Genomic DNA, 19,170 nt, shown 5'->3' on the forward strand with positions numbered 1-19,170 from the left:
GCAAGAACTAGCTGGGTATATAACTGCTGTGCTCTTTTCTCCTGTAAAATGAAATCCGACCAGAGGATAGGCGACTTTTTTTGGAAGTGGAGGTGAAGGTTGGTGGTAGTATCTAGATATTCTAATGTTTTTACAATGAACATGTGTTATTTCTGTAATAAGCAAAACAACCAGTCCTAAACGTAAAGAATAAATGAACTCATCAAATTCATTTTCAACGTAAAAAGATCATTTAGATGCAAGTGTTGATGAAAAAAAGTTGAAAAAAAAGTACAAGCATAATGTAAGCATAAAAAACACTTAAAGTCTACACCAAGCCTCAAAATATCAGCAGACTTTTGGTAACATTCAACAAATATTTATTGAACACCTACTATGTGTGGGGTGCCACAGACATAACTGTGAACATGACAGATACGATCCCTGGTCTCAGGAGGCTTACAATACTGCAAAGTAGTTTATAAATAGGGTGACCATATGTCCTACTTTGCTAGGCAAAGTCCTGGTTTATACCTGTTTCTCCCAGAGCAGTTACTAATAATGTCCCTACCACGCGTCTCCCAGTCTGGACAATAAATTATATGGTTACCTATTTAGGTGAAAACAAACAAACTACTGTTCCTACGGGGCTACATGTCTGTAAATGTATTCCTTTCTTTATTCATTTTATTCTTATTACACATTAAATTTTCTTAAATTATTAAAAACAACTCATTTTAGACATTCATCTCACTTTCTTTTTTTAAGATTTTATTTTTCCTTTTTCTCCCCAAAGCCCCCCGGTACATAGTTGTGTATTTTTAGTTGTGGGTCCTTCCAGTTGTGCTATGTGGGACGCCGCCTCAGCGTGGCCTGATGACCAGTGCCAAGTCCGCGCCCAGGATCTGAACCAGCAAAACCCTGGGCCGCCGAAGTGCAGCACTCGAACTTCACCACTTGGCCATGGGGCCGGCCCCCATCTCACTTTGATATATACCTTTTATACAATGAAATGAAAGATCTGCCTTAATCAAATAAGAGGAAATCAAAATCTGATTTTTTTTTGAAGATTGGCACCTGAGCTAACATCTGTTTCCAATCTTGTTTTCTTCTTCTTCTTCTTCTCCCCAAAGCCCCCCAGTATGTAGTTGTATATTCTAGTTGTAGGTTCTTCTGGTTGTGCAATGTGGGATGCCACCTCAGCACGACCTGAGATCTGATGAACGGTGCCATGTCCATGCCCAGGATCCGAACTGGCGAAACCCTGGGCCGCCAAAGCAGAGAGCACGAACTTAACCACTCAGCCCCGGGGCCAGCCCCCAAAACCTGATTTTAGCACATCACAATGCAGAAATAAATCAAATAAGTAAAAAGTAAAAACCTTAAAGAATACAAGCCCTTTGAGGGCAGGCAGCTTTTTCTAAAATAGTACTTTAACATTCTAGCCTGTGTCTAGCTCAGTACTGAGAACATATTGTGGTTTCCAGATATTTTCCCACCAAAAGGAAATGTACGAGGTGAATCTGGAACATCTTGTCACAATGGAAAGCAAGGAAGCCATCAAAGACTACCAGGGTTGTGTCAAAGAGACTCAGAAGCCAGCCTGATAAGCTCCTAATGGACAAAGGTAGGACAACTGAGTATCAACAAGGATTAGTAACAGTGGTGGAATGAAACACATCAAATACACTTAAATCCCCTGGTCATTTTTAGAGGACGCTAAGAGAACCAACTCAGTCTCTCGAAAACTGCTAAGTGCAGGGCAAGAATCAAGCATTTGGTCTGCCATTCCTATCAGTTCTGTACCTTAAGGAAAATACTTGTTGAGGGGAAATTTCTTTCTGTAGTAAGCATTCCAGGTAATAACTGAAGAAGAAATTACAGTATTAGACATCATTTTGAAAGCCCGAATGAATTAACAGACATAGGCAAAGATCATTAATGGCTGATAACAGTACCAAAAAAGAAACCACCAGCACTGTATGTCTCCTGGTGGAATTACATGCCACCACCTATTAAATAGTTCTACCCTACACCCACAAGAAAAACTGAACCTTAATCTGATCAAATCAGTAGATCTAAAGCCCAATTTACAGGAAATAAAAGGGGTTGAGGAACATATTAAATGACACCACATGGATGCAATTAGCAAAATCCAGACCATGGGAAACTATACAACAAGTAATCTGGATTCGTCAACAAAAACTGCAAGGAAAAAAAAAAAAAGAGAGGAAAGGAAGGAGAACCCATGGATTTAAAGAGACTTAACAAACACATTCACCAACTACCCTTCTTTGGATCCTAATTCAACCTTCTAGCATATGTCTGAATGTTAAAAAAACAAACAAAAAACAATTATGAGTCAGCTGGGAAACATAAACACCAGATGAATACTTAATGACATTCGGTAAGACTTTTAGAGTAACAATGGCATTGTTGTCTTTTTAAAAAAGAATTCTTATATTTATAAAAATATATATGTATATATGTATATATAATATGATGTCTAATTGCTTCAAAGTAATTGGAAGGAGGGGAGTGTAGTGAGGATGGATATATAGGAAACAAGATTGGCCACGTATTGATAATTGTTGAAGCTGGGAGACGAGTATACTAGGTTCATCATACTTTCTTTTTTTTTGTATTTGAGTATTTCTATAATATAAAAAGATTTTTTTCAAAAGCAGTATTACCTCTTTGGAAAGATCAGAAATAATATCATAGTTTAGAAACATACAGGACATTATAACCTGATAACAATGAAGAGAAAAAGTATTTTATAACAACTACAACTAAATCTAAGTTAACTTTTTGATATGACTAAGGAATTACAGACAAAGTAAAACAGTGAAAAATCCTTCCGTATTATGACTATATTTAATTTTCTCTTTATGCAGCTTACATTTCATATCTCTAAAACTATAATGTAAGCAATATGGTATACTTATGATTTAATAAAACTTTAATCCCAATTATGCTATCACATAATGATCAAAAGTATAAAAGAAAAATTAAACATGTTAGAAGTAAAACAATTTGCCTAGTAAGACCATCACTCAGTCAAGATTAGAGTCCAACCTTCTGGACAGTAGCCACTACTGTATCCCAGACACAAATTCAACCTTTAATTTTTCAAGGATGGAACAATAAAACCAAACCAAAACTTCTTTGGTTTTCATGTGGAACTCACTATGTAGATCTGGCTACAGGTAAGGTGTTAGATCTGTATTGCTCGAGCGCATAGCTAATGTTTCAGTAGGCTCTGGTATAAAAGCTGCTTTCTATGTGCTCTCCAGCTAAAATACTACACATCACGTTCCACCACCCTCATATACACAGGTCCAACTAAGAGACCATTATCCAAAGAATATGTTTAGAGAGAGAGAGAGTTCAGAGTGAGCCGAAGACCATTTTAGATGGTTTTCTGAATTTGCTGTACCATGGAGTACCCAGGTCTCTCTTCCTCCTCAGCCAGCGTTGTGGTGGTGGTGTTACCGTAAGCACAATGGTCTGAGGCATTTCACTGAATAAAACTCAGACGCACGCACAGGCCACAACCACAGCTCTCACCGTTAAACGAAAACCATCTTCCTCCTTCCCTGGTTTGTTCCCTCCATCCTGAGTCAGCAAATATCATGTATCCTCAATTCTAAACTGCACGTTTTTTTCTAAAACAAGAATGCTACATTCTTCTCCTCAGTTCTAGGATGGTATTGATTTGAAGTTCTTATTTTATGGCCAAGTCTGTGGAAGATCCAAAGAAAGCAGCTACAGCCTCTGACTGAGGCACCGAATCTCACGTTCACTTCTGGCTGTTCCCTCTACCTTACCCCAGTATCTGATGAACCAAGCCCTGTTTTCAAAAACTGCCCCGCCCTCCCTGTTCCAACTGCTAACGTAACCTCCCAATACCAGGCGCTCATCACCTTATACACAGATTCTAACCTTTCTGACTCCCTCTTTCAAACCACTTTACACAGTGATCTTCTGAACTACATTTTCCTAAAGAATCTGGATCACGTAACTCTCTAGCTACAAAACCTTTATTGGTCTCTGGAGCCTTGGAATAAAGTACAACTCCTTATTAGCAAAGCATTCAAAAACGCCCCCCCATCTGAGCCCAACTGACTTCTTCAACAGCCAACTGACGTGGCTCCCACGTCCTCCTCTCCCACCGCACATCCTTGGCTTTTTCTACCTCTAAATCTTTGACTATGCCATTCGTTCCTTCTACCTGGAACACCCCCTCCAACCCCGCAGACACAATTATAAAGTCCTAGACATCTTTCAAGAGCCAGCTCAAACGCACCTTCTTCTTGAAGCGTTTCTTGATCACCATTTTTGTTTCCTAGAATGCTTAAGGATTTCTTTTCTTTTTAAAAAGTATGGTATGCTAATGGAAGGAATACTTAAGAATTCCATTTAGGCTGGGAGGAAAGTGATTTTTAAAAATCCATACCTACTTGATGTTGCCAATTTCTTCCTCCTCTTCCATAAACTAAACTGTTTCAAGGAATGATTCAAATGCACATAGTGGGTTTGGATGCCATCGTTTGCCCCAGGAGGGGTTCTTTACAGTAGCGAGTGTTGAGTGAAAAATACCCACGTACGACTCTATCCTTAACAGTATTCTGCCTCAAGGCCAGAATCTTCCTCCTTCAAGAACCATATAATACTTAAAGTCCCTCAGAGCAAGAAATTATGGACAGAGAAACCATCGGCATACTAGACTCGTGACCATTACTTAAGATTAACAGTCCAGTTCATTCCCTAGTAAACAAAAGGTGGCTATTTTCCACATGCTCCTGGAGACAGGGATTCGTAACTGTGCTGAAAAGGGTACCACTGGCGAAGAGCTACACTCATCAATGTTATAAATGCTTTTGCACAGAGCACAAGAAGGGTGGGGAAAAAGATCTTCAACCCTACCCCAAAAGGGCCTTGGGCAGAACTGTCTGTGAATGTCAAAAGATAACTTTCAAAGGTAACTTAAATTTGTTTAAACAAATACAGAGATCTTGATATATTATAAACAGTATATACATATGTACAATGCATGACTAAAATTTATCTATGAACAGATATTCAGTCTTATTTAAGTACAGAATTTAAAAGCCTGATTTAGGGGCCAGCCCTGGTGGTCTGGCAGTTGAGTTTAGTGCACTCTGCTTCAGCAGCCAAGGTTTGGTTCCCAGATACGGACCTGCACCAGGGCATGGACCTGCACCACTGCTCCATCAGTGGCCACGCTGTGGCAGCAGCTCACATGCAAAATATAGGAGGACTGGCAACAGATGTTAGCTCAGGGCAAATCTTCCTTAGCAAAAATGAATGAATGAATGAATGAATAAACAAACAAACAAATAAATAAATAAATAAAACATTGATTTAGGACATTTCCAAACAGGAAAAGGATATTAGTTGAAAAACTACTGAAATCTGAGTTAAATTTGGGGTTAAGCTGATATAGCAATGTTGTAATATATTGGTAATATACCAGTGTTAGTCTCTTAGTTTACATAAGACTTTACAATAAGGGGAACTGGATGAGGGGTATACACGTATTCTCTTTGCAACTTTTTTGTAAATCTAAAACTATTCCAAAATTTAAAATTTGAAATTTTTTAAGAAGAGAACCTACTGGGATAACACAAATTAAGTTATAACCACTTTAATCAAAACATTTTATTTGAATTTAAAAAGTTGCTTTATCAGTTTATTTTTCTCAAGGCATTGTTTTTAAACTGACTTTTTTTAAGCTTTGAAGTTTTCTCAGGTTTACGTGGTAAGGACTATCAATTAGCAAATGGGCTGGGTTTTTTCAGCAGGATCCACATACAAACATGTGTAGATATGTTTTCTGGCTTAAATCCCCAACTGGCTAATGCCAAGATAAGCTAACTGACTTCTGACACTAACTGGCATGGCCAACTAGAGCTTGTAATGCTATGTGAATATGGAATAACCTTCCTTGGAGCAGTTCAGTACTATTTTCCTAAGTGTGAAATGTACACATTTTTGGATCTCGTTATCAAGAATTCAGCATTAGAACATATTAGCAGAAACATAAAAAGATATGTATACAAGGGCATTGATTACAGCACTATTTAATATAACAAAAAACTGGAAACATAAATAACACACAGACTTACTGGCATACCATGTAGCCATCCAAATCATGATACAGGTTTATATTAACTGACACAGAAATATGTCCAGATGAAACAAAAAGACTAAAGAACATGTGGGAAGGAGATCACGCAATCTCATTAGGTAAAGCCATGCTTGCACGTATATGCACATGTACATGCATGTTGAGAGCTATCTCAGAACAGGGCTCAGGGTGGGGAAGGAGACACTGCTATTTTTTTCTTTATATTTTTCTGTAATCTTTAAATAGTTTTAAATAAGCATGTAAATTTTTAGAAAAATAATAAAGCTATTCTTTTTAATGCTATATAGAAACAATTTGTTTCTCACTCAAATGAGACACTAAGGAGAAGTACCTAAATGTGCAATCAAAAAAAAAAAAATTGACCCCTATTATGACAGAAAATGGCAAAATAGTTATTAAACTTACTGTAAACTATAACCCTAGAAAGGTAAAAACATCAGACATTAGCCAAAAAGACTCTAGGTTGTCGATGTTAACTGCAACGTTAGCTACACAATTTTAGCACATAGACATGATACACACCATCACAGTATTATTATGTTTAGCTCCAAAGGATAAATTATAGTTATAAATATCTAGTTATTTCATATGGATTCTGTTTATAAATATGTATACTGCTTACAATGTTTGCACTTTAGCTGACCAGATGAGTCAATAGATTTTTTTGCACAAACACTAATCTGTCCTCTTGCCAAGGGTGTCTCTTTCCCTACCAAAGAACTCGGGAGCTGTAAGAGAACTTATAATGCATTCAATATTGTCTATTATATGAGAGATGAGAAAACAAGAGGCTCAGAAAAGTTAAATGGCTTCTCTAAGGTCAACAGTTAGCTGATGGCAGAACTGGGTCTAGCACCAGATTCTGGTCATAAGTCTCAAAATAAATTATTTCTACATACCTATGAGAATGGCTAAAATAAAAAATATTGACAATATCAAGTGCTGACAAAGATGCAGAACAACTACTGGAACTTTCATATGTTTCTGGTGGGGGTGCAAAAGAGCAGAGTCACTCTGGAAAACAGTTTGGCAGTTTCCTCTAAAGTTAAATATACACGCCGCATGACCCAGCAACCCCACTCCTAGGTATTTACTCTAGAGAAAAGAAAACTTATATTCACCCAAAAACCTGTCCATGAATGTTTATAGTGGCTTCTGTTCCTAATCATCAAAACCTGGAAACAATCCAAATGTCCTCCAACTGGTGATAATCTGTGATACATGCACACGATGGAATATTACTTGGAAATAAAAAGGAACAACTGTTGATACACACAAAAACTTGCATGAATCTCAAAGGCATTATACCCAGTGAAAAAAGCCAGTCTCAAAAGGTTACATACTTTATGATCCCTCTTATATAACTTTCTCCAAAGACAATACTGGAGTAATGGACAACAGATGAACGGTTGCCAGGGCAGAGGATGGGGAAGGGTATGAATGCAAAGGGATGGTAAGAGGGAGTGTTCTGGGGTGATGGAACTGTTCTGTATCCTGATTGTGGTGGTGGTTACATGAATCTATACATGTACTCATATTCTTAGAAATGTACACACACGAAAACGTCAGTTTTACTGAACGTTAATTTTAAAATTAAAACAAATGGGGGCCAGCCCCTTGACCGAGTGGTTAAGTTTGTGCGCTGTGCTTCAGCAGCCCGGGTTCATCAGTTCAGATCCTGGGCACAGACCTACACACCACTCATCAAGCCATGCTGTGGTGGCATCCCACATAGAAGAACTAGAATCACTTACAACTAGGATATACAACTATGTACTGGGGCTTTGGGGAGGAAAAAAAAAATTAAAACTGACTTAGTCTCTGGTTTCTAAACCCAGAAATATTTATGAATTTTTAAATTCTATTTTTTAAAATTAATTTTCAATTAGCAAAATAAAATGATCTAATGGGTCTTTTCTTACAAAATCCCAATGCCAAGAAAAGAATACATTCAACTTGGCAGGTTACATAACCTTACTTTGTCTCTATTTCCCTGTTGGTAAAATGGGGTAATAATACCTACTTCAAAGGGTTATATGAGGATTAAATGGTAAATGCTATGTAAGGGTTTGTTAATAAACAAATAGACATATACACTATATCTAACTTTGGGTATAGAAACGAAAGACACCTCCAATCAAATAACTTCTAAAGTTCGTCTCTGGAGACTGCTTTCCTGATAGAGCTGTCTCTGAAATACAGCCCAGCCCAGAGTCTGATTTTCACACAGGGGTAAACTACATTCACTACAGAGTCCTTGCTGTATTTTTATTCTGTAACCACTCTACACAAGTAAATTATTGTTTAAACCAGGCTCTGTGTTAAAGAAGGTTAGACTATAGAAAAGTCTGTCTATATATTCATTAATCCTCTCAGTTCTACCTAACTTAATGAATAAACAGGTAGACAGTGTATGCGTGCGTGCATGTGTATGTTTATGAAGCAATAGTAGGTGTACCACCTATTAGAAGACCATAGCTTAAATGCTGGGCAGAAGGAGGATCCAACCTCAATCCTTCCAGAGGTTCGGGTAGTTAAGACTTACCCGTCTATATGGAGCAAGTAAGGTCATATATATATTGATTTCCTTCATGCCACATTTCTTTGCTCTCTACCTCAAACTCATACCTCTAAGCATAGCTTTTAATTTTATCACTTCCCCCACCCCCATTTAACCCAGTAAGCATTTGCTTAGCACCTACTTCAAGAAAACGTTTTTTGTTAAGCACTATATAAGGCAGTGATTTTCAAACTGCCTGTCCCAGTCCAATCTTTAAAAATGAAACAGAAGAATGAAAAATAAGAGACTGCCTCACAGATAGTAAGGGTCAGTACTGCCTCACGAAGCTTGTGTTTCGGGTGGGGGTGGGGGTATGAACGTGAGTGACACCCTCGGGCACACACACACTGCTTCTTACTGTGGATCATGGTCAGAAAGTCTGAGAAACAGTGCTGTGGGGAATTAAATAAACAACAGGGCTCGAGCTAGAACAGTCTGACCCTGCAACAGCTGGCCTCTGTGGACACGTCTCGTACTGCTCGCCGCACCACCTGACTTCAGAGACGTAAGTCATCTCTAAAGGAAAAGAAAAATCTGACTTTCCATTTGAGGTGACCAAAAGGTTGAGGAGAGGCTGGAAGGCAGAACAAACTCTCTGTTGAATACTGCTGTGATATCTGACAAGTTGGAATAGATGCAGAAGACCATACCTTCTTTACTACTACCTGGAAGGAAGAAACTAGCCTTTTGAAATTAGAAAATAGTTTTTCTACTATGCATATATTTTCCAAATTTAATTTAAATATTTTCTCACTTAGCAATATTAAGGGTTTTTTTAACTTACCATATTATACAAGATTTAGACATATTTTATGTCAAACAACCAAATATTTTCCTTTAGAGCAGAGTAAGATACACATTAGGATCATAAAAGTAAAAATGTATCTGCTTTTGAAAAAACTACACCCCTAAAAGTCTTTGCTTTGATAATATATATAAAGACTTTCTCTTTGTGAATAGCCTTTTAGATAAGAGTTATATTCCAAGATAATCTGGCTTTACTCACTAGGAGACTATAAATAGCCTATTTTTAAAAAGATGACTCCTCCACTAAAACTATACCAAAATCAGTCTTCATATTTAAAATCCACTACTATTTAGAAAATTACGTAGCTTATTTCTTCTCCAGACTAGATAAACTGAGTTTCATGTGCTAAATCTAACTAAGTCAACGCTAAAATTGCTACCTGTCCAGTAGCATCAGTTTAGGCAAGCTGCTTTATAGCAGGGGCTCTCAGCCTCAGCACAGCTGGCATTTTAGACCAGATACTTCTCACTGTGGGGCACAGTTCTGTGCACTGGAGGATGTTTAGCAGCATCCTGGGCTCTACCCACTAGATGCCAGCAGCACACCCTGGCCCCACTCGTGACAATTAAAGATATCTCCAGACATTGCCTAATGTCCCCTGGAGGCAAAATCACCCGTGGTTGAGAACCACTGCTTTACAGGTTTATACTTTAGTCATTATTTCCATGTTTGGGCAAAAAGAGGGGGGAAATGACATTACTGCAATTAAAGCAAAAGATGTGATCAAATGCAGTTTTTAATAGAAACGACAATGCCTTAGCAGTTGTTAAAGTGCAGGGGTACACACAATTACGTACCACCAACCAACCGGTTGACAAGTCTAACAAATTTCAAAGTACGCAAAACAAGGTTCACTATATTTAAGTAAGTTCTTCATGTTGCTATTTGTTTAAAACTTTGGGTTTCAAAAAGTTTGAATATACAGCCATTATAAAAAGTACATTAAATAAAAATTTTTAATAATTAGCAATGCAAGAAGGATTGTGATTTCAATCTTACGAAATGAGTCAGTAAAAGAAATACTCAGCAGTTACAAAAACAAATCTTTCAAGAGTTGTAATTATTTTTAACACATTTTCCATCATTTTTAACCCCTCTTTAATCGAAGGATAAAAGAATATGGAGTTTGCTCTTAGGTTGACTGGGGAATTCTCTTAATACTGTGAAAATTCCAGCTAGATCTTTGAGAATGTACTAAAAAAAGGTTTGAAGTTATTTTGCCCCACTAAATATTTCAATATTTTCTTTAGAATAGGACACTATAATTTTCCTATAGATCAGCTAGGGGATACTTTTCAAATTAAAAAAAATTATTTAATAGGTATACATTCACATGGATCAAAAATGTTAAGTACGGAAGAGAACATAGTGACTAGAGCAGCATTACTCACAATAGCCCAAGCCAGAAACAACCTAAATGTCCATCAATGGTAGAATGAAAAATAAAGTATGACATACGCATATAATGGAATATTATATGAGAATAAAAGTAATTATTGTTACACCAACAAGATGGGTGAATCTTATAGTTTTGAGCTAAGGAAGCACACACGAATGAGTATATACTGTATTCCACGTACATGTCGCTTAGAGAGTTTCCATAGCAATCCATCAAGAGTTTCCCTCATTCTTTTTGTACCTATATAAAATGTATTCTATTGTATGAATATACTCTAATTTATTTAACCACTTCTACATTGATGCACATTTAGGTTTTGCTGAGTTAACTTAAATGAATCTATCCTAAAAAGAAAACTGTAGGGCTCTCTCCCAGGAGGCTCCCTCAGGCACAGTAATGTCAAACCCCAGCTCTGGTAGTGTACCAACACAGGAAAGATCCCTGGGCATCTGAGTCACAGTCTTAAGAGGAATTGGGAAAAAATACAGATTTATCCACAAAATTGAGCTCAAACACTCGTTGCCACCCCCTTAAAAAAAAACAAACAGAAACACTTTACCATGTGTTTCAATACTCATAGGCCACTAATATTACTTCAGATATACTAAAATGATACATTCAAAACAGTTCCTAAGGGTCTAGTTATCAATCTCATTTTGTAGGTCACACGGTCTAATTAGGAAGTTACGTTCCATCGCATCCCAAACTCAATCAAAATTCCAAAGCTGAAAAGCATAAATGTGTTACAGACTATACTCCCCACTAGCATCAAAGATGAAAGGAATCACCCAATGCCGTGCAAACGCCATGCATCTTTGGGAAACCCAGCTAAGAGTCATAACCCCGTGGTGCCACATGCACAGTAAAGACAAGAAATCAGACTCGGGAGCCGTTCTCCGCATCATTTCCATTTCTGTTCTCTTCCAATGATCCCTTCTGACCACGCACTGACTGGGTTATCAAGAAACTGACAGAAGCAACTAGCTATCTGCTAGACCATTTAATCAGAAAAAATAATAGTTAAAAAAAAATAGCACTCACCCCCCCCATCAAGAAAAAGTTTACTTAGCAAAATGTACTATAGTCAAGAAAAAAACAGATAACTCAATCATCTAAGTTTTGTTTAGTCAGCCTGGGTCCACATAGAATAAGTGCTGCTATTATTCTATATTCTGGCCAAGATTACGTTTTTTCAAGAGTCCTGCAGAAATCTAAGGCGAGTCTAAGAACATTATTTGCCAATCCCTCTTTATCAGCAACCCAATACTAGCGACTGATTCCAATGATGGGCAAGCCCGTAGGTGGCTCAATAATAAAAGAAAATAAGGATTAGCAGATTCCCTTGAAGTAAACCCCAGTGCATTACTCATGTGTCTCCCTTATCTGAAAAGTCTCTAGGTAACTCTAGTGGGTTCACAGACTTATCACAGCGATATCCTGCAAAAATGACAGAAGAGTTTAATTCTATAGAACTCAAGAAATCCTACTTTAAAAACTCTATGCACTGAATAAAACTATATTCATGCCCTTGAATCTACTTTTCAAAGAAATCGATCTCTTAAACTCTGTTTAAAAAGGAAGTAGATAATGTCATATTTTACCTTAAAACTGCCTTTTTGGCTAAAAACAAGGCTAGGAACTACACACACAATCCATAAGCATAGGTCTAAAGTGGAGAGTCGATAAAATCTGACAGGTAAAGGGACCTTATTTTTCTCTCCTTTACCTACCAAAGCGAAAATGTCTAAGGCACTCAAACCTATAGCCCTAGTAACAGTTTATGATCTAACCTCAGAGGAGCAATGGGAATTCTTGAAGAGAAAACGTTCACCAGAGTTTTTAAAAATCAAAAATAACTGCTATGTAAACAAACAGATTAACTAAAATAAGCATCTGATGTCTTCACTGATTCTACCAAGCACTTTACGGATTGCATTAACCATGAAAATTTATACAAGGCTTTGCACGTGATTCATCTCTGGACACAGAACTCATTGAGATATGTTAATGTACTAAAACACCCCTTTCACCACATAAGCTCTGAATAGGCTTAAAACAAGCACAGCCTGTGGGTAACACTGTAGAATTTGGAGCTAAGTTTTATTGTCTCCACCAAGTTCAGCCAGCCATAGAGCAACAAATCAAAGTTCCAATAAGCACACTGTACCTGCAAGACTTAGGTATGCTCCAAGTCAAACATTTGCAATTTTTTCAGCCCAAATCTGCACAAATGAAAGCATGCAGATCACAGCGCCAAACTTCTAAATCTTACAAGCCAAAATGATCCGTAGTTTCACTCCCGCATCACCCATGTCTTAGCATTTATTGAGTCCTTAATACATCCATGTGCCAGGAACTGTGCTAGAAGCTTGCAGGTATTATCCCTAATCCTCATAACAAATCCCATTCTGCTGACGAGGAAACTGAGAACGGAGAGGTCAAGATGACTTACCCAAGCCCATAAAGCCAATAAATGGTGGAGCTGGGATTCAAACCTAGTTCTCTGCCTGGCTCCAAAGAACTGTCTTCCTGATCTTCTTTCAGCTAAAGTCACTAACTGCAACACCAGCTCACCTCTATCGAAGTAAATTCCAGTGCTGTCTGAAATGATGACAACAGCTGAGAAAAACATCATACCTAAAACCATAGCACAAGACCCAAGAGGTCCCAGCGAGGAAATACTGTCACCTCCTTTGGAATAACTAGTTCCAATGGCTATGATTCAAAATACAAGAGAATCCACAAGTTTTTTCTGTTGTTGGCTGTCTCTCAACTGACTTTTTAGAACAAGGGAAATGAAACTCAGGAGTACATTCACATTTTTGGTGAAATTAACCAAAACCCTTGAGAAAAGGGTGGGTTTTTCTTAACAATTCACTTTTACAGTTTACTTCTTCGACAGGCTTCAGACACTCAAAAACAAAATCACATCAGTAGCATTACTAATCAACTTTTTTCTACAGACTTGAAAAGTATTTTTCTTACCACACTACAAGATTACTTCCCATATTTAAGAGCAGAAATGGAAACAGCTCCGGGTGTCACGAATCAGATCTTGAGGCCACAGTTGCAGAAAGTAGGTGCTGTTTCCCTTGAGTAGGAGCTGCTGAGCTGAAACCTCCTAAGGGAAGGGTGTCTGAAGAAGACTGCTGAAGAAACTAAAGCAAGCTTGTATTAATGAGAGTGAGCTGCTGGCACCACTACTCCTTAAGCGTTTCATTGCCGTGCAATTGTTTTCCAGTTTCCAAGTTCTGAATCTGGCAGAGAGAATGCTGCTCTCACAGCCATCTGTGTTACATGATCAGCTGTTCTGTGGTGTGTGGGTGTTTAAATAGGTAAGCGACTGGTTAGAAGAGGTTCTGCAATATTAAATTAAGGAAGCACAATGTCCCCTGAGATTTTAAAGATCTGTCACATTCGACGCTGACAAAGAAAAGTAACATATTTGCAACTTTGAAAATGGTTTGGGTTTAGGATAGGCAAATAATTTCCGACAATAAAACTTCAGGCATGACATGAACAAAAATATAACCTGTAATGTAAGCCACTTCAAGCATGTTTATTAGATAATAAAAATACATGTTATTTGCAATCTCAGCGTGCTTTCAAACTCTGTAGCATACACAGCATAATTATTAGAATGAATGCTGTTCTTCAGGTGTGTGGAACAGGTTCCATGCAAGATTCCAAGGCTCCTTTGCCTCCCAAAAAGCTGTTCATACCATGAACTCCTTAGCCTCAGGACCCCCAAAATGCAAAAAATATGAAGGTCTCGAAGGATTCTTTAAGTGAAAAATATCGTCAGAACCGTAAGCTCCTGGAGAGCTGGGGACTGTGCTTCCTGAATGCCACTGCCCATCATGGCTCTATCGCAAGGTGGAATAAATGTCTCTTGATTGAAATATGATCAGAAGGCAAAAGCTGGGTGCAGAGTGATCTAAATCAGAATAGCTGATATGTATCCCCTTGTTATTGATAGAATGGTGTCACCTCCCTAGTTCTAGATTCTAAACACAGGGATTGACTGCCCTAACTACAATGAAAATGCTTCCATTGAAACACAATTTAAAAATGGATGATTCTGACGGTAATTCCACCCGGAATATAGACACGAAATCACACTTAACAAAGCTGAAAAAATCTTCTTCACAAAGGAGGTGCTCTACTACAGGAATCATAAAGTCTTCTTTTAAGAGATCAGATCAACCTCAACCAACACTTAAAGATGCCAGATAGGCATCATGAAACAGACCACTGACACTGCTGTTGAAATCTGCTACGTTTAGAAAACAGTGCAAGGAACACTATCACTTGGTCAAATTTAGACAGATTACTTTGACTCCAATTTTAAGTTTTTCTGAAACTCACATATATCTCCTTCACAGGAAGACAGGGAAAGGATACCTAACAGTTACCTAACTCACTGTAATCAAAGAAGAAAACACAAAGATACATATATAATCTACTTTGTTGCTTATTGCTCAGGACCCAAGTAATGCCAATCCTTAAGAGGAAACAAAACAAAACAAAGTAAAACACAAAACTCAAGTTCCTTTCACTTTTGCATAAGACAGGTCTTACCCTGAGGTCTCAGAACCGGCTTCAAGATGACCTTAAATGCAGACAAAATCACGTTATGTCTATTTCAAGGAGAACAGGGCCCCCAAAGAATGGCTAAGAACCGCTGAAGCAGACATTTCCAGGATCACTAAAACTCATCCGTGAACATTTTAAACAGAATTATACTACAGGTAGTGCCTATCTGAACGCATGTGCACAGTCCTGATACAAACCACCAAGCTGCCTGCCAGCACTGCCCATCACAGTACAGCTCACCACTCTCAAATCAGCCCCACACGGGAACATCACCTGCGTTCGGCACACACACACACACACACACACACACACACACACACACACACACACACACACGCCAGCCACAGCAGCTCTCCATTCCCTAAGCATACACATGTTGTCAACAAAGCATGTTGCTAGTTGCCATTCCCAGAACAATACGGGCCTGGCCATTTCTGGAAAAAAAATACAGACATTCTTCCCAAAATATTACCCTATTTATTTACCATGCCTTGACCAAAGATGTTAAACATTACTACAAAACAAATAAAATTCCCACGCACCCTATGTACCTCATTAACCGGGGAAAAAAAGCATCACTCAGGTATTACTGAGGGTACACGGGAGATGCATATAAGATTAGTACTATGAGAATGAGGCTTGAACATGAGGACAATCAAAGATAAACTCACGCAGGCACATCCTGAGAACATGGTTGTGGAAAGCACCCTTTTCCAAAGGCAAAGGCACATTCCTTTGACTGGCACAAGCCATTCCTGACAATGGATTCGCGATGACAGGGGTTGCTCTGCTCGGCAATCAGGAAGTGTGTGTGTGTGTATGTGTGTGTTGTGGGGGAGGGATGTACTAGATGCGATCAAAGACTGGCCCTCTTCAAAGAGCATATGGGATCTTAAACCGTGAAGACAGACTTCGAGGGTGAGGCAGGGGCATTTATCATTTCTACTGGATTTATCCATTTCTACATTCTCTCGACAATGAACAGGTTATATGCAGATATAACGGGGGTGTCGCTACCTTTAATGTCTCTCATCTAACAATCTTAAGTAGAGCCTGATTGGAGGGGAGGAGAGGGTGGGGGTGGAGAAAGGTCTGCATTACCCTCTGGGGTGAATGTTGAGCGGGTGTACACTAGATGCATTTTATCTCGGGCGGCACAATACTCCCGGGGGCTGGAGGTTTGAGCACAACCGCAGGGCGGGGGAGGCAGTGGGTGTAAGCCACCAGCTGCAGGGCACGAGAATGCTCGCAGGAGGACCGGTGCAAGCCTCCCCTCGACCCGCTAACCGGTGCAACCCCAGCCTCCCCTCGGGCCTCGGGCGAGCAGACTTTCTCTGCAAAACTGGAGCCCAGCCCGGGTCCGAGAGAGAGGGCACGAGGGGGCAGAAGCGGGCGCCCCGGGCCCAGGCTCGGGGCCAGAAGAGCGCAGCGCCCCGGGCCTCCGCGCCGGATGGGGGCTGCTCCGGCCTAGCGCACGCAGCTGCCTCGGCGAAGGGTTATCCCGGCGCCCAGAGCCCTGGCCGGCCCGGCGGGCTGCAGAGAGGAAGGGCTGCGGCGAGGGGCGCAGCCGCGACGCTGGCGTGTGCGTGGGGGCAGGGGCTCCTACTCACCCGGGCCGGCCGCCTCCGCCTCCGCCGCCCCGACCGCCGCCACGGCGGTCCATCCCTGCGGCGGGGCCCTGTAGCCGCGGCGCTCGAGTAACAACCGCCGGCCGGGCCGGCCCCTCCCCCCCCGCCCAACGTCTGTCCTCAGGGCCGCTCCGCAGACCCGGCCTCGGCCGCCGCCGCCGCCGCCGCCGCCGCCGCAGAGCTACGTGGCCGCCGCTCCGACGTCTCGCGACTCCCTTCCGAGCGCGCGAGGGCGAGCGGGGCCGGCGGGGCGGGCGGCGCGCGGGGAGGGAGGCAGGGGAGGGGGTGTGCGTGTGTGGATGTGTGTGCGGAGAGGGGGCAGGGAGGGAGGGCGAGCGGCGGCGAGAGCGCGCGCGCGCCCGCGGCCCTTTCCCTCCCCGGCCCCCCCGCCCAACAGGGATCCCGACACCTCCCTCCGCCCGCCCCCCGGCATCCCGGCCGCTGGGCGCGGCGGCGCGCATGCGCAGCCCCTCGGGCCGCCCCGGCGCACCTTTTCTCCCTCCTGCCACTGTGCGAGCGCCCCGCCGCCCACAGAACCGCCGACTCCCGCTCCACCCCCGCCCTCCCCCCACTCCGCCCACTCCCGAGCGCCCAGGTAAAGGCGTGGACTGCGCGTGCGCACCGCTCTCCCGGGGTCTGGGGGCGTGGTTGCTGAAAGGAAGGCAAAACCGAGAAGGGGAGGGAGCTTTGGGCAGGGGGTGTGGGACTGCGCGAAATCGGGGGCGGGTTAGGATTAGGGAAAGGTAAAGAGAGGAGAGGAGGCCGAAAGTAGAAAAGTAGGCCCAAGAGAAATTGAGCAGTAAAAGAGCCTTTGGTTTATGAAATAAAGTAAAACAAAAGTCTGGACTGTGGTCTCCTGATTCCTGGAGGGCAGTTTGAGTGACAGAGGACAGAAATAAAGGAGGCAAAATATGAGCAGTGGTGGTCATTCGCCAGATGAACGAGACAGCTGATAAAAACGAGAAATTTAGAGATTGGCAGAGTGGTCAGAAAAACAAATTTAGAGCGGCGCGTGCTCTGCGGCCAGGAATAGGGAAGGGGATGTGTGCGCTTGAGACACAGAGCTGCTGCAAGAAAGGAAGCCTCCACTGTAAGTATTACAGCATTATGACTAATTAGCTATTAATCATTAATATAATTAATGGTACTATTAGCTAACAAGGTAGCATTTATCCAAGTTCAGAGCCAAAAGAGGCTGTCCAGAAATGAAAGTACATGGAGTACAGAGAGGGGGAGTGAACCAGGCAAGGTGAAGGCCTAGGTGGAGAAGACCCAAGACACTGCCTGAGGTTAGCATGACCTTCTCCCTGCCACAAACCAAACTGCCCTAATGTTTTCCAAATCTTGTCTTAATTGGAACTCCTTATCCTCCTTCCATTATTAAAAGCACACTTTACAAATGCTCTCACACTAAGGCTGACCTCTCTAAACATTTTCAATACAGATGCAGCTACTTCTCGCCAAAATAGTACCTCCACCCCAAAAAAAATTCCTGCAGGGAGTAAAATGACCCAAGTCTGGGACAAGGTTAAGGAAGAGATGCAAACTTTATAAATAAAGGGGTTCAAGGGCTAACTCTGTCCTTGGTCCCTTCCAAAAACAGATACTCCGTTTTTGTTACACTTGAACTCTAGAGTCCTGGGATTGTAATTTCGCAACTTTGGGTCATGTTCTTCAACAGTGAGTGTCTTCAGTGGATAAACACTAAAAATATCAGAATTTCAGCAGGTAGAAAGAAAATCTTCAGGCAGAACAGGAGGAAATAAGCATAAGTAGTGAAAGGAAAGACTTCAATTTGATGTAGGGAAGAATTTGACATCCCTGGGGGCTGGTGAGCCCAGAACATCTGACTGAGAGGTCTAGCTTTGCCATCTAGGACGCTTGATCCATTCCCCACCCTCTGCCTGTCAGAGCTGTCCTGCTTGTGCAGAGTGATGGCTAAAGAAACGAGGAGACCTTCCAAGACTCTGTGACTCTCCACCCACAGGCCAGCCCTCTGAAGAGCTCCTAGTAATTAGAATCGTA

General features: G+C 41.1%; 1 protein-coding gene across 4 annotated transcripts in view; it reads right to left on the bottom strand.

Annotated features, from left to right (window-relative positions):
* The window catches only part of ZNF652 (zinc finger protein 652), a 54,563-nt gene extending 37,027 nt beyond the window's left edge, over nt 1–17,536 (bottom strand). The window contains exon 1 of one of the 4 annotated variants that reach the window (XM_070560634.1): nt 17,128–17,536. The gene's annotated coding sequence lies outside the window, so the exon portion shown is untranslated. Of the gene's footprint in view, nt 1–13,906; nt 14,243–16,188 lie in introns of those variants that run through there. The other 3 variants (XM_008520368.2, XM_070560637.1, XM_070560636.1) reach the window with 3 other exon arrangements.
* Nucleotides 17,537–19,170: the final 1,634 nt, after the last annotated feature.

The sequence above is a fragment of the Equus przewalskii genome, chromosome 10 (genome assembly GCF_037783145.1).
Source record: "Equus przewalskii isolate Varuska chromosome 10, EquPr2, whole genome shotgun sequence".
Taxonomy (NCBI): Eukaryota; Metazoa; Chordata; class Mammalia; order Perissodactyla; family Equidae; genus Equus; species Equus przewalskii.